At 38.4% G+C, this 23,773-nt stretch overlaps 1 pseudogene; it reads right to left on the reverse strand.

Moving 5' to 3' along the window:
- Nucleotides 1–6,499: 6,499 nt before the first annotated feature.
- On the reverse strand, nucleotides 6,500–14,272 carry LOC141250280 (uncharacterized; annotated as a pseudogene).
- Between the last annotated feature and the right edge of the window lie 9,501 nt (nucleotides 14,273–23,773).

Raw genomic sequence — 23,773 nt, forward strand, 5'->3', positions numbered from 1 at the left:
GGAAAATTAGACAGAATAAGCCAATACTCTAAGTCCATATTTTTGTTTTCAGTAGCTATTAGTGGTTTTGTACTGATTTTTGTTTTCAGCAGTTATTAGTGGTTATGTACTGATTTTTGTTTTTAGCAACTATATGTTAGTGGTTATGTACTGATTTTTGTTTTCAACAGATATTTTTGTTTCATTCTTTTTTCTATTGAAGGTTTGTTTGGTTTAAATGTATCATAGTAGAAACCATTGCATGTATGGCTGGTTTATACATTCAAATGCTTTTTTTAGGTACATGGATGATTCTTCTGATCATGTAGACAATGATGGATCTCATAGAAGTGATGATATCGATGATTCCGAAATGGATACAAGGTATCTGAGGGGAGTTGCTCTACTAAAAAAATTAGACAGTTAATATGCCAGAATACAAAGAATATTCCGTTGAAGTGTGATCCTCTTGGAAAACCAATTGGAACATATTCAACAATTTGGGAGCATTATTTTGCGTATCTTGCCCGTGACAGAATTTCTATTGCTTACAAGAATTGGAAGCTCGTCCAAAAAGAAACAAAAAATGACGTTTATGACAATCTTATGGTAAGTATCATTGATTAACTGTAATATCACTGCATTAGTTTTTATAACTTGAAGGTGGACACATTATTTTAAGTTGTTATGTTGTGCAGAGCACATTTGACATTTCTAAAATGATGGATAAGAAAATGATTATTTCAAATATTAATACGAAGTGGAATTCATTCAAAACCACTTTAGGTAGAAAGATGAACGATTCGAAAACCGGAGAATATCTTGTTGAGCCTCCAAAGCAATACCCGTATGTTGATCAAGATGCATGGACTTTGTTTTTACAATATCATTGTACTAAAGATTTTCAGGTATATTTGCAAAGTTAATTATATAAATATTAATTATATAAATATTTATCATCTGCATTCTTTATAACTTCACTAACATTCTCTGTATGCTTACTTGTCATATTTTACAGGTTTAGAGTAAAGCTAATAGTGGGCGGTAAAAATAAAAAGAATGCTTGCAAGGCTTCAAGCATGAGATATGCGCGCTTATCATAGAAATTAGTAATTAATATGCTTATTTTGCATTACTTTATATTTATGTGCTATTGACATATTTAAGCACTTGACCATCTTCTTTTATTTCAGTAGATTCGAAAAAAATGGATCATGAGACCACTACAATGAGTAGAACTAATTTATGGAAGCTACAATAAGCAATGATGATGGAACTTATGAAGATGCCGAAACAATCAAAATGGTCAAAAAAATTGTAAGTTGATGGTGTCATTTGCATAGAGACGTACCTAGGCAAAAAATGTCGTCGTCAAAAAAATATTGCTGGCATCAAAAAAATGTTATTGTCAAAACGCAGATTTTCCTGGTTTTTTATTCAAAGATCTATAGATGCTTCGAATAACTTGATGTTATATTATCGTTGTTGAATTTTCTGGAATTTTCATTCTCTGTTTGGCGTAAATCTAAACTTGATTTGTTTACTAGCAGTATGGTGTGCGGTCTTTCAGCTTTTGATTGTGTGTATTTGATTATCGGAATACAATTTGAGAAAGCATTGTCCGTTCTGAATCTGTGATTAGCTTTGACTAATTAGTGTCATTGGAATATGTTGAATGTATCACATTCCGACCATATATTTTTCAGATGCCAATTTAAGAAAATAGAGTATATGGGAGATTTTGATTTTATAATATGCTAATATTTTTCTTTTGGGTCATATATGTACACTGTATGTGCGAATTTTTTTCCTATTCCTGTATGAGAATGGTGTATTTCATCTTTAGTGCAGTGAAAGCGCCTGCTAATTTGGACTCCTACTGGTAGAGAAGATAGTTTGTCATTAGCATTAGGGAAAGATGAACATCCTGGTAGATTGAGAGGTGTAAGTATTGGAATTGGTATTAAGAGATATATTGGCCCAAATATAAGGACACAAACTAGCTCCCAATGAGAGTGCATACTTGAATCAAGACTAGATGATCTTCAATAGAGAGTAAAATCTTTTGAAAAACAACTAAATTTGGAGAGTCAAGGGTCGGTTCCAGAACAAGTACTAGAACCTAATGAACAACAGAAGTATCAATCTCCGAAGCTAAAGAGTGCTTCATCAATGATTGACTCTCGCTACAAGGACTCATCTAAGGTATGCATGACATTTGTTATTACAATAATTAAAAAAATATTTATTATGTATATTAACTAATCTATTTAGTTCTGTAATCAATAAATGTCTTTATAGTTGGTAGATGATCCTAAATGCAAGCTATTTTGGCCCGATCAAACATGTAAGGTAGCTAAAGGCCGTGCTCTTATTCTTAAAGAAGGTGTCAACACTTTACTTCATGGAAAGCAATTAGAGGCTGATACTTGTAAGGTTACAATAGATAAAATAGTCAAAGAAAATGCTAATGTGCCTTTTCCTACCGAAGTGGTCCTTTTCTATCAAATGAGTCACTGGGAGAATATCATTACATGGCCTAAGAAACTGGTCATATTTGAGCCGGTAAGGATATAATGGTCTTGCTTACTTAATTACTATATTGTAAATAGTTACTATTATAAAGTATTAAAGTATGTTTTTTTTTCTCAGGATTCAACACAAAATGTTAAAACTGTAAAAAAAGCTTTATTTCAACCAGTCCAAAAGTCTGTTGCTCGACATTATAAGAAGCCTAGACTTGATGCTTGTAAGTCACTCAAAACGTCGGGTAAAGAGTACTCCTTCAATGTTGATATGCCAAAGGTTGTGATTCAACATACACACAATTTAACTGTACAAAAAGAAGATCTGTTGTCATGGTTAGCACAAGGAGACTTGGAAGCAATGCACATCGGCTTGTATATCAAGTAAGCTTTTTTATTTATTTTGTATATCAAGCGTGTATATCAAGTAAGCAATGCACATCAGTTGGAAGTAGTGGACATCAACTTACTGCACAACTTTCCATGGAAAACAAGCATCCACAAGCATTTCATCTCTAATTTATAAATTACTATTGCATTATCAAAGACGATAACTATTTTATTTTATCATGTAATGACATGTACTTGTACTATAAATACAACTCCTCCCAATTCAAGTTTCTATTTCCATCACGTGTGACCTATTTGGCTCGAAGCTCAGAAAATTTGAAACTTGATTACATAGTAAGTTAGCTAGGTAGTTCAATGAGACAAGAAAGTAAATGCCTATGGTTTCTTCCATATCATGAAGGGTAAGTTTAATCGTAATTACAATGAACATATGTATATATATGTAAGTATTCATGTATTAATATTACTTTATATACATGTTCTTGACTAGATATGACTGGATGCTAGTTGTGATAAATCCTGAATTGAATTTGATATATTGGCTAGACCCTTTGCTTCACGATGTCAGGAAAAATTTCAAGGAAATGTGTGAAGAGTATGTTTTGTAAGAAAAATCCATTAATTACATACACTTTCACATAATATATACATGCTCAAGATAGTAGGCATGATAATTAATTTTAATGCTAAAACTGTGCAGGTGTCTTACTAGGATAAGTTCTATGAAAAACAACCTATGAACTAGTGAGGGGAAGATAATAACATGGAAGATTATCAAGGTTAGTTTTTTTAATGTTAAATTTTCATATCAATTGTAAGTTGTTGGTGTCACTTACATACAGAGGTTACCGGTGTCATTGACATACATATGTTATAGAATTGAAAGCACCATACATATGTTAGAAATTGGTAATTGAAGCATACAAAGGTTGTGAAACTCTTATCATCGGGTAATATATGTATTTTGCTGTCAGGTTCAAGCGATGATAAGAGTTTCTTGTACATGAAGCATACAGAGGTTGAGAGAAATTGACAACAAATGCTTCATGTACCAATATACACACGAGAAATTGACAACAACTGCTTCATTGACAACAACTGCTTCATGAACAGAAATTCCTTTCAAATCTACTTTTGAAGTTGATCTTTGATTGTACTTTTAAATTCCGTATTTATTCTAATTACCGTTGGGATTCTCAGTATGTTTATAAGCCCATCCAATGCATACATGATGTGGCTAAAACCTACTCGCAAGTGTACGAGATCGGTTGTAGTAGTCAAGTGTCGATCCCACAGAGACCAATGTAATATTAATCGAAATAACTACCAGTGTGATAGGCCGAAAAGAGTGAATGAGAGAAATCTATCAACTAATAAAGAAAATGAAAAGAAGATAAAATATAGGGGATACATGTATCTAAGGTCAAGGATGACCGAAACAATACTTCAATAGTTAAAATCAAACTCTGCTTGAATCTAATCTAATTGTTGAAGGTAAGTCATCCAAGTTAATCCACTATCTCCTCTCAAACGACAGCAAACGTGTCTAAAATAATCAAGCAATCGCTGTCGCGCAGAGCTATTTCATTCAAACCCATTAAGCACTTAGAGTCTAGACACAAACCGACATAACATTCGCTTTCGCGCTCCGCTAAATCAACTCAGACCTAGAACAACTATGATGACCTATTGATCCTCAAGAGTAATTAAGTTGCTACACATAACACTCAGGTTCCATTCTTAGGGTTCCGATTGAAATTATCACCTCTCGGTCTCAAATCCTTACCCGATTACCTATTATCGTCTTCACTTCTCAGTCTCGAACTTCAATATGATTCCATTTAGCCTAAAATAAATTGGGCAAAAAGTTTCTAGGAACAAATCACCAATGTTTCAGTTCAAGAAAAAGACCAATTCTATCTAAATTCGCATTGAATGGATCACCATAACCTTAGAACTCGGAGTTTAGTCAAGCATGATTGAAGACATCATCAAAAGATTTAAACTAGCCAACAACATATATAAAATATTTAGTAAAACCAAGAGATATGAAAATCCAATCTCAATAATATACTAATTCAAGTTGCAAGAGGCTAGAACAATAATACCGAGTCTCCGAAGAACACTAGATCGTAAACTCCGTCTTGAAAATCCAAAACAAAACCAAAAATATTGGCTTCGTCTTGTTCTTCCCCTGTCCTCTGCAAAGCTACGAATTCTCCCCAAAAAAAGAACTCCAAAACTCAAAAAAAGAAAAGTCAAAGAAACTCTCCTCCTAAAAAAAAAATGTAACTCCCCTTTATTAATCAATCTCAAATAGTAATGGCCACCATTTAATTAATTGTGAATTAATCCCATGCTGACTATTCTCTTCACTCTTTTAGACATCTCAATTCAAGATCCATTTCTTCAAATTGGGCCATCCATATCAAAGTAAGGAAAGATTATATTGGAAAGGTTCCGGTAAAAACATATGCTACGGTGTCAAATGAAACTAAAGTTATATGTGAACATTACTATCTTATATGTGAACTTAGAGTGCTTATTTGTGAACCTAAAATGTTTTACTAGGATTATTGCAGCGTTTTAGAATCTAATGCAGCAGTTTGGGCTGCATTGATCACTCTACGTTCACATATAAGTACATTATGTGCACATATAAGCTAATATTGTGCACATATAACTTTTGTTTCATTTCACAAGTTAAGATATATTTTTACCTAATCCTGGCCCATGCTCTACTCCAAGGTACTCCAAAGATCTTTATTAATTTGTCCAAAAATTACTTGAAACACATAAAAGCATTGGTGTAGACTCCGGACCCAAAGTAGTGCAAAAATGACTATAAAAACATATAAAATATGAATGAAAATAACCTAATATAATATGGACAATATGGACATTATCAAATCCCCCGAGCTTAAATCTTGCTTGTCCTCAAGCAAGCACATCACTGATGAGTCTGTAATGATGTAGGGAAATCCCTACAAGGCTCGGATCTAGAGTTCAAACCTTTCAAACATCAAGAACAAGTGTTCTAGATGTTATCCTAGCTTGGAAACAAGCTTGGATGCAAAATAGAGATAGAAGTGAGATGAAAGCAAATGGGATAAGTTCTTGAGTGATCCTTATTCACTCTTGCAAGCACCTTGGACTTAACCTCAACACAATGCAAGCCAACAAGAAACAAACAAGCTATAACACAACACAACTAGGGGATATACCACCTAGAGCACCATGAGTTTCCCTAATCAAGTTAATACAATAACAATCACACAAACAAGATATAATTGGGCAAGAGATAATGGTTGTTTTCAGTTGTTCAACCAACAAACCAAGGTGACCTTCAAATGATAGAAAGGAGTCTATGCTCAACTTACAACTTGTGTGTTTTTAATCAATTCAAAGGCCCGGATAAATGAGCTATCTCTTGGCTTTTATACCAAGTGAGAGCCGGCCCTTTGAACCTCATAAAGTTCACTTACTTAAGACCAAAATACCCTAAGAAATGTTTCATAACAAACATAAGGAAGCTTGTGCAAAATGCACTTGAAAGTGACATAGCCGGCTAGAGGGTCTATCCGGGTATGTCCTAAAGTTAGCTCTTTGTAGCTTGACTTGGTCCAGAAATGACCAAGTGTTCTTCATGGAATTTGTGGAGGAGAGATACCTCTTTGACATATCAAAAGAGTAGAGGCAATGAGCTTCATCTCCTGGTCCATATTGAGAGCTAAAGTGGCATGTATAACTTGATCTTTGATCCTCTTAGCCATGGCTCTTGTGGTTGCTCTTTGAGGAGTTGATGATAGGGATGCTCCTGCATCATTCCCTCCTTCTTTTGAAGGGCCTGACCTCAGGCCATCTTCAGTATTGATGATTGGAGCCTCATCTTGTTCTTCTCCTTCACTAGCTTCTTCGTCAACATTCTTGAAAAGAGTAAGGTCTCCAATGTTGAAAGTGGGATTGACTCCATTCTCTTCTGGGAGGTCAATGACATAAGCATTGTCACCAACCACTCTTAGCACTTGGAATGGTCCATCCCCTCTAGGTGAGAGCTTGGAAGTCCTTAAGTTGGGAAATCTGTCCTTCCTTAGGTGCACCCACACTAGATCTCCTTCTTTGAGTATGACCTTCCTCCTATGCTTGTTCTTTGCCTTAGCTACACTTGTGGCTAAGCTCTCCAGCCTCTCTCTGGTCCTTTCATGTAGCTCCTTGATGAGTTTAACCTGGTTCCCTGCACTATAGTCACACTTCTCTCTGCTAGGCAAAGGAATAAGATCAAAGGGGGTTAGGGGATTAGTACCATACACACACATAAAAGGACTTACCTTGGTGCTTGAGTGTGTGGCCCTATTGTAGGCAAACTCAACATGTGGCAGAATGTCTTCCCATGCTTTAAGGTTAGTCTTAATCAAGGCTCGAAGCATGGTCCCTAAAGTCCTATTAGTCACTTCAGTTTGTCCATCAGTTTGGGGGTTACTAGATGTAGAAAATAAGAGCTTGGTTCCTATCTTTCCCCATAATGTTCTCCAAAAATGACTAAGGAACTTAGGATCCCTATCACTAACTATGGTCCTAGGTAGGCCATGTAGTCTAACAACCTCACTAAAGAATAAGTTGGCTACACTAGTTGCATCTTCAGTTTTATGACAAGGTATAAAGTGAGCCATCTTACTAAACCTATCCACCACCACAAAAATAGAATCTCTGCCCTTCCTAGTCCTAGGTAACCCTACAATGAAGTCCATACTAATGTCTAACCATGGGGCACTAGGGATAGGTAGTGGTGAATACAAACCTTGAGGTTTCACTTTGGATTTGGCCTTAAGGCACTCAATGCATCTTTTAAGCATATGTTCTATGTCTTTGAGCATGTGAGGCCAAAAGAAATGGGAACTCAGTATAGCATGGGTCTTGTCCCTACCAAAATGTCCCATTAAACCTCCTTTGTGAGATTCCTCCACAAGAAGAAGTCTAAGAGAACACTTAGGTATGCACACCCTATCAACCTTGAATAGAAATCCTTCAAACAAGTAAAACATCCCCAAGGGTCCCTTTTCAAGGCAATGAACATATATATCACAAAAGTCAGAATCATTGCTATAAAGCTCTTTGATGTAGGTGAATCCTAACACCTTTGAATCAAGGGTGGTTAGCAAGGTATGCCTCCTCGAGAGTGCATCTGCTACTACATTGTCTTTCCCTTTCTTATACTTGATAATATAAGGGAAAGTCTCAATGAACTCCATCCACCTACCATGTCTCCTATCAAGCTTGTCTTGGTTCTAAAATGCTTTAGTGACTCATGGTCAGTATGCAAGACAAACTCATTAGGCCACAAGTAGTGTTGCCAAGTTTTCAACACCCTAAACAAAGCATACAACTCTTTATCATATGTAGAGTAATTTAGAGTTGCACCTTTGAGTTTTTCACTAAAGAAGGCAATAGGTTTACCTCCTTGCATTAGCACACCTCCAATGCCCACTCCAGAAGCATCACATTCCACTTCAAAAGGCCTTGTGAAATCTGGAAGCACTAGTAGGGGTGCCTTGGTTAGCCTTGCCTTAAGCTCCTGGAATGCCTCTTCTTGGCTGGTTCCCCATTGGAAAACAATGTTCTTCTTTGTGAGCTCAGTAAGGGGTGAAGCAATGGTGCTAAAGTCCTTGACAAATCTTCTATAGAAGCTAGCAAGCCCTTGGAAACTTCTCACTTGTGTTGCACTAGTTGGAGTTGGCCATTCTTGTATTGCCTTAATCTTCTCCTTGTCAACCTCCAAACCCTTGGAACTCACTACAAAACCTAAGAATGAAACAGAATCTGAGTAGAAATCACATTTCTTAAGGTTAGCATACAAAGAAACTTTCTTGAGTTTGGATAGTACTTCCCTTAAATGAATGGCATGCTCATGGAGTGACTTTGAGTAGATAAGAATGTCATCAAAGTAAACCACCACAAACTGCCCAATGAAGCTTATTAGGACATGATTCATCAACCTCATGAAGGTTGAAGGAGCATTGGTAAGACCAAATGGCATGACAAGCCACTCATACAACCCAAACTTAGTTTTGAAGGCAGTTTTCCATTCATCACCTTCCCTCATTCTGATTTGATGGTACCCACTCTTGAGATCAATTTTTGAGAAGCAAGATGCTCCATGGAGCTCATCTAACATGTCATCTAACCTTGGAATTGGATGCCTATACTTGATGGTGATGTTGTTGATGGCTCTACAATCCACATACATCCTTAATGTACCTTCCTTCTTAGGCACCAACAAAACTGGCACAGCACAAGGGGACATGCTTTCCCTTATGTACCCTTTCTCTAACAACTCTTGGACTTGAGTTTCCACCTCCTTACTTTCCATAGGATTCATTTTGTAGGCTGGCCTATTAGGGAGTACCTGCCCTGGAATGAAATCAATTTGATGTTCAATACCTCTTAGTGGTGGAAGTCCATTGGGCAGCTCTTGTGGGAACACCTCATGGAACTCATCTAGCACTTCTTGGATAGCCTTAGGCAATGTGTGGTTGGGTGCTTCTGATGTCAAAGTGTGAGGCTTGACCAAGCTCATTAGCATAGCATCCTTAGGTAGGAATTCATCCCTTGGGACTTCCTTGAACACTAGCATGGAGTATTGTCCTTGGAACTTGGAGATGTGCAAAACCAGGGGCTTGTCCTTGGTCTTAGGCCTCTCTTGTGCTACCATCTTGCCCCTTTCCTTGGCTCTCTTAGCCTCAGCTGCGTCCATAATCTGAAGGGGTGTCATAGGTTTCAAGGTAATCAACTTACCATTAACCATGAAGGAGTACTTGTTAGAAAAGCCATCATGTGTAACCCTATTGTCAAATTGCCATGGTCTCCCTAAGAGTAAATGGCAAGCCTGCATGGGTAAGACATCACAAAGAATAGTGTCCACATATGAGCCTAGCTTAAAGGTCACATTACATTGCTTGTGAACCTTGAGTTCTCCACAATCATTCATCCAATGTAGTTTGTAAGGCCTAGGATGCAATATGGATGGCAAGTCTAACTTTTCTATCAATTCACTACTAGCTATATTGCAACAACTACCTCCATCAATAATCACATCACAAACCTTGTCTTTTATCATGCATCTACTATGGAAAATGTTCTCCCTTTGGTTATCTTCAACCAATTAAGTTTGGACACTTAGAACTCTTCTACAAACTAGCACTTCACCATGTTCATAACCTATCTCCTCTGATCCTTCCCCTAAGTCCACATCTAGGTCATTACTAGGTTCATTATCTTCATGCTCACTTTCTGATTCATATTGTCCCATAGCATTAATAAACATAACTCTCTTGTTAGGACAATCTCTCATGAAATGGCCTTTACCCTTGCATTTGAAGCACTCTAAACTACTAGATCTAGGGTAAGGAGTATTAGACACATTGGGAGGTTTAGAAGTACTCCCTGAATTGCCCATGGCTTGGCCTTGGGGCTTAGGTGGATCCCTTTGTGGATAGGTTCCCTTGGGTGCTTGAGTAGGGGTGGTGCTCGGCTTGTTAGCCCATGGGGTGCTTGATCCCATTGGCCTAGAAGTGGGCCTTGTTGTTTGCACCATCCTAGCCTTCATCTTCCTTTCAACCTTGATAGCATTATGAAATAATTGTTCACTAGTTTCATAAGGATACATGTCTACCTCATTGGAGATGGAAGGGTTCAACACCCTTAGAAACCTTGCATTGGTGGCCATTGGGTCTTCTCTGATGTTGGCCTTGATCATGGCCATATGCATTGCATTATATACCTCCTCCACACTCTGACTTCCTTGCCTCAAGGTCTCTAACTTGTGCATTAGCTCCCTTGCATGGTGCTCAGGTACAAATCTTTCTCTCATGACCCTCTTCATTTCATCCCAATTCTGGATGGGAGGCTCTTGTCTTTCTCTTCTCTCCTGGACCAAGTTGTCCCACCACAACATAGCATAATCTTGGAATTCAAGGATAGCAAGTTGTACCTTCTTTTCTTCATTGAAGTTGTGGCATGACCAGATTTGGTCCATCTTTCTTTCCCATGCCATGTAGGTGTCCGGATCACACTTGCCCTCAAATGGTGGGATCTTCACCTTTATCTTGCCAATGCCATCCTCTTCTCTTGGCCTAGGCACTTGCTCAAACCCTTGATCATGTCTTGGTTGCCTTGGAGCTGGTTCTAGATGGTGTACTGGGGCATGTCTAGGAGCTTGCTCAAAAGGTTGCTCATGTCTAAATTCCCTAGGAACATACCCATAAGGGTGCTCATTCCTTTTGGAACCTTACCCTCCTTCCTCTGTTTCCTCTTCCTCCAAATCTCATGTTCCTATCACCCTGAAACTCATCAACAAAATCATCACTATATCTATTCACATTAGGAGAATCAAAGTTAGGAACTCCCTTGAGTATTGCATAGGTGATGGTCTTGCCAAGGGTGAGACATGTTCTCTAGTTGGTATCCTAATAGGCTCAGGTCTGTTTATGGGTGAGATGGAGCCTATCCTCACATCTTGTCTAGGAATAGGAGCATGGGAGTGTGCATGAGAGGGTTCCCCAGGTTCATACTGGTTCCTTAAGATCCTAGGGGAACTCCTTGGTGATTTCTGTTTTGACTCCAATGTTGCCATTCTACTAGAAAGCTCTTGGTGATTTCTAGCTATGGTCTCATTAAGGGTCCTTATGAGTGAGGCTAGGTCTGGTTGAGGGTTGGTGATACTTTGTTCTGAGTTGATCGAAGGGTTCACCTCCTCTTGTTGAGAATGATGGGGTGAGCTAGACATTGTCACACAAACAACAAGCAAAGATGTTAAGTTAGAGTAATAACTTGTGTTTGATTTGTGTCATCCCTCACACTCAAGGATAATCTCACAATCTCTGCTCAATACAGTACCTTATAAGTGTGAAATGATTTGAGTGAAACTAGATTAAGTACACTTAAGGATGCAAAGAAACAATAGTTATAGCATGCAGTTTAGGTACTTAGGCAAACAGAATGTTTAAGTGTGTTTAGCTCAAGAGGGGCGAAAGACTATTACCTTAGTCTGAGGTGAACAAGAAACCCTTGGAGTCCCTTTGTAATTGCTTTCAAAAGTTCCTTGGAAAAGGCTGAGGATTGTGTTTAGGAAAAGAAGTTAAGTGAACCACCTTAGGTGTACTACTTCTCTTAAGGCTAAAAGGTGGGGTATGGCTTAAGTTGTGAAGGGCACTTGGCAATCCCTTCTCACCGTCTTCACTTAGTATTGTGACCACTTGGTCACGTTCCAAATGTTGCACTTGGAGTACACAACAAAAGGTACAAGGTTTAATTAAGAATAGGCAAGCTAGCACGTTACCCGGGTACAAAAGTGTGTTGCAAGCAACATTGGGTGTGTGTTTCAAGAGGTCAATGAGCTGCAATGGATGTGACTTTTCTTGATCCTTGTAGTGGAGGTTTTTCTAGGTAGAAGGCTCAGGTCACATCCAAAAAGGCACGACCCAATGAGGCTGCAATGTCTTGTGAATAGGCTAGGTCAACACTTTTGAAAAGGAGAAATGACACTTTAACGCTTTGGGAAAGGTTTTTGGCTTTAGTGTTTGGACAATCTACTCATGCCCTTGGTCTGATTTTTGTTGCCCTCAACAGATCAAATGTTGTTCTTCATGGGGCTCATAAGTGTTCTTCGTTTGGTTGTGTTTGGATTGAGGGGTGAAGCTTCAAAGTTGGGTTCTTGACCACTTTTGTGCGTGAAATCAAGCACCCGGTTTACTACTTCTGGAACGATTTTCTTTGCCTTGGTCAGAACGATCTACTCGGTGGAATTGGATGATTTTTGTTGCTGTAGAAAGATCAAGACCTGTACTTTACACTTTGTTCATATTGTTCTTGAAGATGGTTGTGTTTGGTAGGGCTAAAAAGGCTTGGCTTCCGGTCTCTTGCTCGGCGCTGGTTCCCGGAACAAGGCACCGGTTCGGGTGAATGGTTGGTTTTTCCTTGGAACTTCCGAAGCGTAACTTAGGGAATTCCTTAGGCAACTTCCTCACCTTCAACCTTGGTTTTAGTCCTGCAAAAACTTCAAGCAATCATCTTGGTTAGACCAAAGAAACAAGGTAAAGAAAAGGCTAGCTTTCGTGGGTTTTCAACAATGTTTTTGTCAAGTGTTCTTGCAAGAACTTTGCAAGGCACTTGGTTTTGGGTTTTCTAAGGTGAACAAAGGATGAACTCACTGAGCTCTGATACCACTTGATGTAGGGAAATCCCTACAAGGCTCGGATCTAGAGTTCAAACCTTTCAAACATCAAGAACAAGTGTTCTAGATGTTATCCTAGCTTGGAAACAAGCTTGGATGCAAAATAGAGATAGAAGTGAGATGAAAGCAAATGGGATAAGTTCTTGAGTGATCCTTATTCACTCTTGCAAGCACCTTGGACTTAACCTCAACACAATGCAAGCCAACAAGAAACAAACAAGCTATAACACAACACAACTAGGGGATATACCACCTAGAGCACCATGAGTTTCCCTAATCAAGTTCATACAATAACAATCACACAAACAAGATATAATTGGGCAAGAGATAATGGTTGTTTTCAGTTGTTCAACCAACAAACCAAGGTGGCCTTCAAATGATAGAAAGGAGTCTATGCTCAACTTACAACTTGTGTGTTTTTAATCAATTCAAAGGCCCGGATAAATGAGCTATCTCTTGGCTTTTATACCAAGTGAGAGCCGGCCCTTTGAACCTCATAAAGTTCACTTACTTAAGACCAAAATACCCTAAGAAATGTTTCATAACAAACATAAGGAAGCTTGTGCAAAATGCACTTGAAAGTGACATAGCCGGCTAGAGGGTCTATCCGGGTATGTCCTAAAGTTAGCTCTTTGTAGCTTGACTTGGTCCAGAAATGACCAAGTGTTCTTCATGTAATTTGTGGAGGAGAGATACCTCTTTGACATATCAAAAGAGTAGAGGCAATGGGCTTCATCTCCTGGTCCATATTGAGAGCTAAAGTGGCATGTATAACTTGATCTTTGATCCTCTTAGCCATGGCTCTTGTGATTGCTCTTTGAGGAGTTGATGATAGGGATGCTCCTGCATCATGTAAACTATACAATAGTTGTGTTTATCCACGTGACATATGAACGATAATAATAAAAGGCCAAACAAAAGACAAATTCCTTCCTAGCATGCTTCTCAATCAATGATAAGAATACATCAGTTCCTCAACTCGAATAAATAGCAAGCCATAAATATCACTTTAATAACAGGCAACCACATCCATGACTAAACCACAAGGCAAGGTGCGAAACACATCAAGAGACGTTCATAAATCACAATTTTTAGGGCCCGTCCGTTTAAAGGTCCGGGCCAACACTTTAGACTTTTTCACGCGACCATCAGAGGATCGATTTCTCAGTGCTGTTTCAACCTTGGACATCGCGTGCTCATTCGGCAAGCATTTGAGTTGTTTGAGACTCGAACCCTCGGTGATGTTCCAACCTTGGAGATTGCATACTCGCACGACTTGCATTAGAAGTTAATCAATTAATCACCAAATACTTTTGTGTTTTTAGAGGAGATAAATTTACGTCTCAATCAAATGTCATGCAAACAAACCTTGGCACTTTAGGTTTTAAAATAGATTTAGAAGCAATTCTAAAGAAAACAATCAAGGAAGAACATTCATATGTGAGGACATAACTAAATAAAGAACATTGGTCCACAAGTAATCCAAACGAAGTCTACATACTCAAGTCAATGTCAAAAGCGTGATCAATCATATGATTCTCATAATGCAATTCTAATAATTAACAACTAAAGCATATTAAGAAGACTAATTGCACATGCACCATTTATAAGTACCCACAATGGAGTAAACAAGGAAATAATCCAACATCCAAATGCAAATATGCAATGCATTGCATGAGAAAGAGGAAAGAAAAGAAAGAAGAAAATGAAAAAAATAAAAAATAAAAACAAAAATATGCAAAGTCACACTAAAATGCAAATAGAGTCTACACATAACGTTATCCCTCCCCAAACTTAGATCATACACTGGCCAAATGTAGAGAAAAAGAAAGAGGAAAAGAAATTCACTAAGAAAACCAGGCTTTCATGACATCTTTACATTATGTTTCGGGTTTGAAAAATGACTACATTGTAGAATTATCTTCTCGGTCATTAGCACTGCACATTATAGACAAAACAAACCCCAAATCCAAACACAAGATTAATATGGAGAGTACAAAGAGGCAGATTAGTATGGCTATGGAGTGAGAATGGAGGAATGGAAGACACGGGAAGAGAAAGACCGAGTTTGACCATTGCTTTATTAAATTGACAAAGAGTTTTTATTTATTTATGTAATAAAGAAAAATATGAAGTCATACCGATGGGTTGCCTCCCACCAAGCGCTTGTTTATGGTCATTAGCTTGACCGTCACCATTGTCAAGTACTCGGATCAGGTGGGTCGGTGATGCCCAACTTGATCGGATTAGGCTCGATGTAAGGCTTCAGTCGAATCTTTTTCACTAGAAAATACCCCGAGTTCTTACGCCATAGCACAACGGAATCATTTGAAGAACTCGGTTCAGGTAGTATGGACCGGACCATCTTGTGCTCTTGCTTCCCGGAAACATACTCGACTTATGATGATAAAGAATCACGTGATCCCCTTGCTTGAATTCAATAGGAGCACAATCGGGAAGAGCGTCTTTTCCTCTTCTTAGCTCGACTCCGACTCTTTTGTTTTGAAATAGAATCCACTTCGCAAGAGGTAATGATGGTGGGAGTCGGGGTGAGCATTGGAACCACCTTAAGTTCATCAATCATGGGGTCCTCCTTGGTTTCTTGAATAAAATCCCTCTTATCAAAATGTGGCTCATCCCACATTTTCTTAACCCCAACTAAAATAGAACTGTACTTTTCAAAATAACGCACTTTAGGTGTCTCGACAGGCAAATTTAAGATATCCAACTCAACAATTTGATCTTTCAACATCTTATTTTCGATGGCTAAATTATCTACTTGTACCTTCAGAGAATTCACCAAACCTGAAAGTGAATTAAATTGAGATAATAAGGGATTAAGAATGTCCATAATAGGCGGAAAAAGAGCAAGAATTTTATCAACTTCCCTATCATGTCTCATAACAAATTCATCAAAATTTGGTGTCCTTTATAGATGGATGACTCTTAGCCTTGAGCGGTGTGTGTTGTGTTGTCACCCAACTCTGATTGGAGGATTGTGAATTCCATGAAATTAATTTCCCCCAAAGTAGCACGACAACTTGTCTTATTATGATCTCCCGCTCAGCAAGACTCACAGAAGAGGTTAGAAGTCATTGGGTTTTGGCCATAACCCAAATTATGAATTTCAAAATCATACCTCTGGAGTACTTGCTTAAGGCTTGGGCGAAGAATATTGATAGGAAGTTGTATTATACATAACTGAATCCATGTATTCGACTCTTTTTTTTGGGTAGCCTGAAATAAGAAAAAGAAAAAAAAATCAAAGAAAAAAAATTGACCTAGAAACACCAATAGAGATAACAATTAATATTAGCAATTGGTCCCCGACAACGGCTCCAGAAACTTGATAAGGAGTGCGAGATTGGTTGTAGTAGTCAAGTGTTGATCCCACAGAGACCAATGTAATATTAATTGAAATAACTACCAGTGTACAAGCCCGAATGAGTGAATGAGAGAAATCTATCAACTAATAAAGAAAATGAAAAGAAGATAAAATATAGAGGATAAATGTATCTAAGGGTCAAAGATGACCGAAACAATACTTCTATAGATAAAATCAAACTCTGATTGAATCTAATCTAATTCTTAAAGGTAAGTCATCCAAGGTAATCCACTATCTCCTCTCAAACGATAGCAAAAGTGTCTAAACTAATCAAGAAATCGCCATCGCGCAGAGCTATTTCATTCAAACACATTAATCACTTAGAGTCTAGACACAACCCGACATGACATTCGCTTTCGTTCTTCGTTAAATCAACTCAAACCTAGAACAATTATGATGGACTTATTGATCCTCAAGAGTAATTAAGTTGCTCTCACACACATAACACTCAGGTTCGATTCCTAGGGGTTCCGATTGAAATTATCACCTCTAGGTCTCAAATCCCTACCCGATTACCTATTATCGTCTTCACTCAGTCTCGAACTCCAATAGGATTCTAATTAGCCTGAACTAAATTGGGCATAAAGTTTCTAGGAACAAATTACCAATGTTTCAATTCAAGCAAAAGACCAATTCTATCTAAATTCGCATTTAACGGATCACCATAAACTTAGAACTCGGAGTTTAGTCAAGCGTGATTGAAGACATCATCAAAAGATTTAAACTAGGCAACAAAATATATGAACTATTCAATAAAACCAAGAGATATGAAAATCCAATCTCATAATATAATAATTCAAGTTGCAAGAGGCTAGAATAATAATACCGAGTCTCCAATTCACACTAGCTCATAAACTCCGTCTTGAAAATCCAAAACAAAACCAAAAATATTTGCTTGTTCTTGTTTCTTCCCCTTCCCTCTACAAAGCTACGAATTCTCCCAAAAATAACAAGAACTTCAAAACTCAAAAAAAGAAAGTCAAAGAAACTCTCCTCCTCAAAAAACAATGTAACACCCCTTTATTAATCAACCTCAAATTGTAACGGCCACCATTTAACTAATTGTGAATTAATCCCATGTTTACTAATCTCTTCCCTCTTTTAGACTTTTCAATTTCAAGATCCATTTCTTCTAATTGGGTTAGCCATATCAAAGTAAGGTCTGATTATATTCTGCCTATGCTCCGCTCCATGGTACTCCAAAGATCTTTATTAATTTGTCCAAAAATTACCTGAAACACATACAGTGTTCTAAAAAACGCTAGGCGGGTGCTAGGCGGAGGGGGAGGCCTAGCGCCTAGGCGCCTAGGCGGGAGCCTAGGCGGGGCCTAGATGGATCAATATTTAATACTTATTTTTATATTTTAATATAATTTCCTTATATGAAGCACTAAATCGAAATATATTGATTCATAATTTTCATTGTAATTATTGATTTAACTATGTAATTTTAATATAATCATATAATTGCTCATTTAATCATCCAAAATTAATAGACTTTATAGTATTCATCATAAAGAAGATCTACAAGACCATAACAAGCAAAAATCATATACTTTTCAACACATGTTTCAATGTAAGTATATTAAATAATTATTCATCATAAAGAAGTCATAGTTGCAGTTGTAGGCTCTTAGTGGACGTTGGTCGCAGTATGAGGGAGAGGGGCAGGGAGAGCCCAACGAGGGTGAGAGGCGGGACGAGAGGTGAGGTGAAGTGAGAGGCAGCCGGTGGGATGAGAGGTGACGGCATGACGAGATGGAAGTGGGAGGTAGTAGGGACGACAAAGTTTTCAATTAAGAGGGATAGGGGTGAGAGGTGTGAGGTGAGAGGCGGAGGCGTGGGACGAATGAGAGGATGTGATTGATTTTTAACTTTTAACCTAAATGAGAACGCATACCCTTTCAAAAAAAGAACGCATACCACCGCCTAGAAAAAAAACGTAACGCTTACGCGGGCGTAGCCTCCTAGGTGGGGATTTTTTTCTACCATTTAGAAAAAAAGTACTAGCTCCTAGTCGGAACGTTAGGGTGCCGACTAGCGCCTAGGCGAGGCCTAGGCGCCGCCTAGGGGGGTTTTTAGAACACTGAAATACATAATAGCACTGGTGTGTAGACTCCGAACCCAAAATAGTTCAAATTAACTATAAAAATATATAAAATATGAATGCAAATAACCTAATCTAATATGCAAGTAGACTAAAAAATATGTACAAAATGGATGTTATTAATACATATTGTAATATAACTATTGTTTTTTTTTATTTTGCAAGTGTCCTGAACAACCTGATAGTGTATCATGGGATTATATGTATGCCGATTCATGAGAGACGTCATACAAGCAAACGCAGCAGCAATCCCATCTTCGGTATTTTTTTGTCCATAATAAATAATTTCGTATATAAGTATATATTTTGTTCTTCGATATAAGAATCCAAATAAATGTGTTATATAATTTATATATATAGTTTTTGACTTGTTTTAATGTTTTGAGTATGCAAGTTCATTGCCATGTTATACTGAGGAGCAAATAGCTGAAGTTGTAGAAGAACTTGTTGGATATATGGAGCCTACTCTTCAACTAGGGTTAAACTTATTGAAGCATTCATAAATAGGAGCTAATTAGTTGCTGAGACATCTAGATTATATATATAGTATTTGATGTTCGACGATCTATAAACTTTTTTGATATTATAGCTTTTGTAGAACTTCATTGATTTTCAATATTAATATATATATTATTTGATATTGGATCATTAATTGTCAATCATTTTAATGCACATTTAAAAAAATGAATAAAAAATCACACCTGCTATTTAAAAACCGATATATATCATAATCATACCGGTTATATAAACCGGTATCCATGTCCAAACATCATGATGCATACCGGTTTTGGTCATAGAAAGACCGGTATCTTGCCAAAAATGGGTGCCAAGCATACCGGTTTTTTATACAAGAAACTAGTATCCACATGCCAAAATTCGTTTTGAGCATACGGGTTATTCATAGAACCAATATCCTTGTGTATGAATACTGGTTGTAAAAACACCGGTTACCCTTTTAGATCCGTAGAATAGAGACCACTTGAAAAACCGGATCCTTAGTGTAAATAACCGGTATAAAAGCCTATTTTTGTACTAGTGATGATGTGTTAGCAGCCAAGTGGCACTGCATATTCCTATTTATTCTTGAACTTAATGCTTCCTAGGGATTAACCTTTAATAGTTTTAGGATTGTATTTATGTAAGGGCTATTAGGACTAGTTGGACTAATTAACTCTGTAAGAACAAAGATTAGGGTAACTATAGGATACATAAGCGTTAGGAGAAAACCCGAACAGAAGAAGTCAATGATCATTTAATCAACTTTGTTAGGTGGACACCAATTATTCAAAGTGTTTTCCATACTTGTCATACATCAATCATTTGTTAGTTTAGTTCGAACAATTTTCCCCTATCATTACTTTTAGATTTAATTGAATTCAATACCATAATAATTGATCTCCTTGATTCCATGTATGATCGACCCTGTCTTACCACTCTACTTGTGGAATAGTTGGATATGTAAAAATATTACTTTGGCAGGGCCAAACAACCCTTGTAAGAATTGGCGCCCTTGCTAGGGAATCAGATTCTTTTCTTGTTGTATTAATTTAATTGACTTCGGTGCTAACTAGTGCATGTTCAGAACTCGTGATACTAATCATTCACTTGCTGAGCTCATCCCAGAGATTGAGAGGACTGTTAGAAGGAATAGAAGAGGAAGGACACCAATGATGAATGACCAAGATAACCAACAGGCGCTAAGCAGTTGCAGAAAAATCAACTGTTGATGAACCAATTCTTAGAGGCCTATGCTCAGCAGAACCACAATGCCGGAAATAGGAAGCTGCAAGAGCGTACCACTCCCAATCTGACACAGCAGCCCCAAGCGGTGTTCCTACCACAACTTGCTTAAGGAGTCACCTTCGAACTCAACTCCCGGGGTGACAAACTTGCTTCCGACATTCCATGGGCTGCCTGGAGAGGTCCCCATCATGCACTTGAACCAGTTTCACAACATATGCATGACCATGAAACCGGTAATGTGTCAGAAGAACAAATTGAGATGAGGGTGTTCAGTTTCACGCTGAAGGACACCGCCAGGGCCTGGTACTACCACCTTCCAACAGGATCTATAGATAGTTGGGAGAAACTACATTGGGAGTTCTTGAATCGATACTTCCCAATGAAGAAGGCGAATGTGCTAAAGAGGGAGATAGCGCAAGTGGAGGAACGAGACGAGGAGTCGATGTAGGACTACCTGACGAGCCACAAAAAGTGTGTCGTTATTGCTCAATCAAATAATAAATACCTGACTACTACATTAGCTAGTAAAGTGGTAAGAAAGGGTCAATCCCACAATGAGTAAGGGGTATCAATTCTATTGTATGTAATACTATTGACACTTAAGTAACCAAGAGGGGTTTTTGGTTATTCGTTCTAACTAAGGAAATATGGATAAATGATGTTTAAAGAAACACATTTCATTTAATCAACATCCACACATTAGATCAACTGGTTGGTCATTGATATTCTATCCCTCCTAAGTTCAATAGTTCAAGTGAATTGTCCTAAATCCTGTTCTAAAGTTGCTATTGGTCCAACTAGTCCCAGTAGCGCCTAACTAGTCTCTAGCCTTGAAACTAGCATGTTTGTACAACCTAGCAGCAATAGCAGCAATACGTTCAAGAATAAATAGGTGCACTAAATATCATTGATATTAATCATGCATTCAATTCCCTACAATCTCAAGGGCAACTAGTCCTAGTGATGGCTTGCACTACCAAATGGCTAAGTTCTCCAACTCGGACGAACTTAAACCTAGCAATAATGAATTAAGCCTATCCAACTAAATAACAAATCTAGCAAGTCAAACTTAATTCAATAACATTTACGGCACAAGAGAAGAAACAATTCAACATAAACTTAGAACAAAGGTCGAATATCTTACAACCGAGGCTGATCCGATGGTTTTAGCGATAAAATGAAATGCAAAACACACTAGAATATAATTTCTCTCAAATGTGGCAAAGTGTTTGGAATAATGAATGAATGCAAATGGAGGCAACCCTAGTTGCTTAAAGATCCTTAAGCTCTTCCAAAACCCTAGGAATGAAGAAGAGGTGGCCCACAACAATTAATTATTTGGACGACCCATTAATAATCCCGCATTCGGAAGGGGCGTGATTGCACCGTTAGATGCGCGATCGCGCTTGGGCTTCTGAGGCAGGAGTCTATCGCACCAAAGTGTGCGCGATCACGCCTGAAAACATCCAAGCACATGTGTAGATTTCAAATCCAACATAACGCTCATCATTAAAACCAACACTCAAAGACAACTACTCAGCAAGAAACTCAATTCATCCTAGACGCAAACAAACGCAATGGTTTGAACAACTTCTTTCCCTTTTCACAATATTCCTCCGAGATAGGTTCATGTAAGTTTTCATCCAAAGAAAATGTAACAATGCTTTCTACCCAAGTATTATGTGATCGAACATCAAGAAAAATCAGCCTAACAAACAATCAATGTCCTTACATTCTTCATACCATACACTCGACATGCAACTAGTTAATGCTTATGGAAACCCAATGACCAAAATCTTCCTCTTACAAAATCATACAACCATGGATTATTTTTCAGTTGGTCCCCTTTAATCCTAGTCAGGTTTCACTTTGTCCCTCTATTATTATATATATTTTTTTTCTGGCCCTTCCATTTTATGGTTCGGGCCAAATTGTTTAGGTAGAAGGTACTCGCTCAATAGGTCTTGGAGTATAGATCCCTCAGTTCTATTTCACACTTTGGGCATCGTATGCTCTTCCGACTTTCTTTCGTAGAATTTTACTATCTTTATTTATCCCTTTCCTTCGAATCAAGTAGGACGGGAGTCAGACATACTTCCTAACGACAATCACATGATAAAGTAAGAAAAAGGTTGGTCAACGTACATTCCTAACATCTTCCTATTGCATCCTATTCATATATCAACATACTCAAATAATGATTTATTTGGACGTACTTAGGTTGTTCAACAATCACAATGTACTTGCAGTTGTAACAACCATCACAAACTCAAGAGTTCGAACTCTATTTTCCTAACATGGCATCCCACGAATTCAGGGGCATAATTGTTTAACCGACACAACATCAACATCAAATCAAATCATACTCAAGAAAATTTATTTATATACAAGAACTACCTAGCAATATTTGAATCTCCTCCCCCACACTTGAAGCACACAATGTCCCTATTGTGAACAAGAAAGACAAAGGTAAAAGGTTATAGGAAAGAGAAACCATAGCTCACTCCTCATCATGGTACTCCTCCGCATCATACTACTGGCCAAAATCCCGCTGATAGCTCCGGCGCCGCCCCACGATGCTCGCCTGCAGATCCTCCATTCTCAGACGCATCCCCGCAAGCTGTTGCTCCAGAAAGGAGTAACGCGGTAGCTGTGATTGAATGTGCCCAAAGCTTGTCTGGAGCTCATGCATCTGATTGAACAGACGCTCTTACCAATCTAGTGCAAATAGCCCTGGTGGAACGTCCATGCCCTCGTTCTGAGGGGGCGTTACTGGCTCATATTCGGAGTCCTCATTTGCATCAATTCCCGTGTTATCGGGAAGAATCCAGAATAGGTGAATTGGACCATATTCGAATTGCCGGGGCAGAATAATGATGCACTCGCCGGTAGGGCCGGACTCCCACCTCCAATAGTTGTGTTTCCCCATCATTAGCTTTGCCTGCACTAAACCACGCTCATTATATTTATACAACCCGACGGAGTTCTTCTCTCCCTCCAACACCTCCAGCGTCACATTGCAAGTGCCAAGAACTAGTAAAGTTATCATTCCTCCAAAACTTATTTTTCCGTTCTCTTTCGTGCAGGCGCTCTTGCAGGCTGCAAGGAAGATGGAGATCCATGGGGGTGTGCTCATGCACTCCTCCATCAGGCTGTAAACATACCATAGTTCGGAGGTGGAGAACTTGTTTAATTCCCCCTTCCCAAGGAACGTTTCGGCAAGGAATTTGTGTGCCAAACAGAGGCAAGGGTGAAAAAGATTATAGTTGTACTCGTCTTTACCCCGATGTGGGGAACCGGCTATGGTGTGGAAAAAATCCTAGGGGCGGGTTCCAACCACCGTGTCGTACCCGTCGGTGCGGTCACCCCAAAATTGCATTTCATTTGGGCGATAGTGGCCGAGTGCGCCCTCTTCTTATACTGGAACATAATTCCCTCGACTTCCCTTGTTACCT

The sequence above is a fragment of the Phyllobates terribilis genome, unplaced genomic scaffold, assembly GCF_046119375.1.
Source record: "Phyllobates terribilis strain yellow unplaced genomic scaffold, ASM4611937v1 Scaffold_5532__1_contigs__length_50958, whole genome shotgun sequence".
In the NCBI taxonomy this organism is placed as follows: Eukaryota; Metazoa; Chordata; class Amphibia; order Anura; family Dendrobatidae; genus Phyllobates; species Phyllobates terribilis.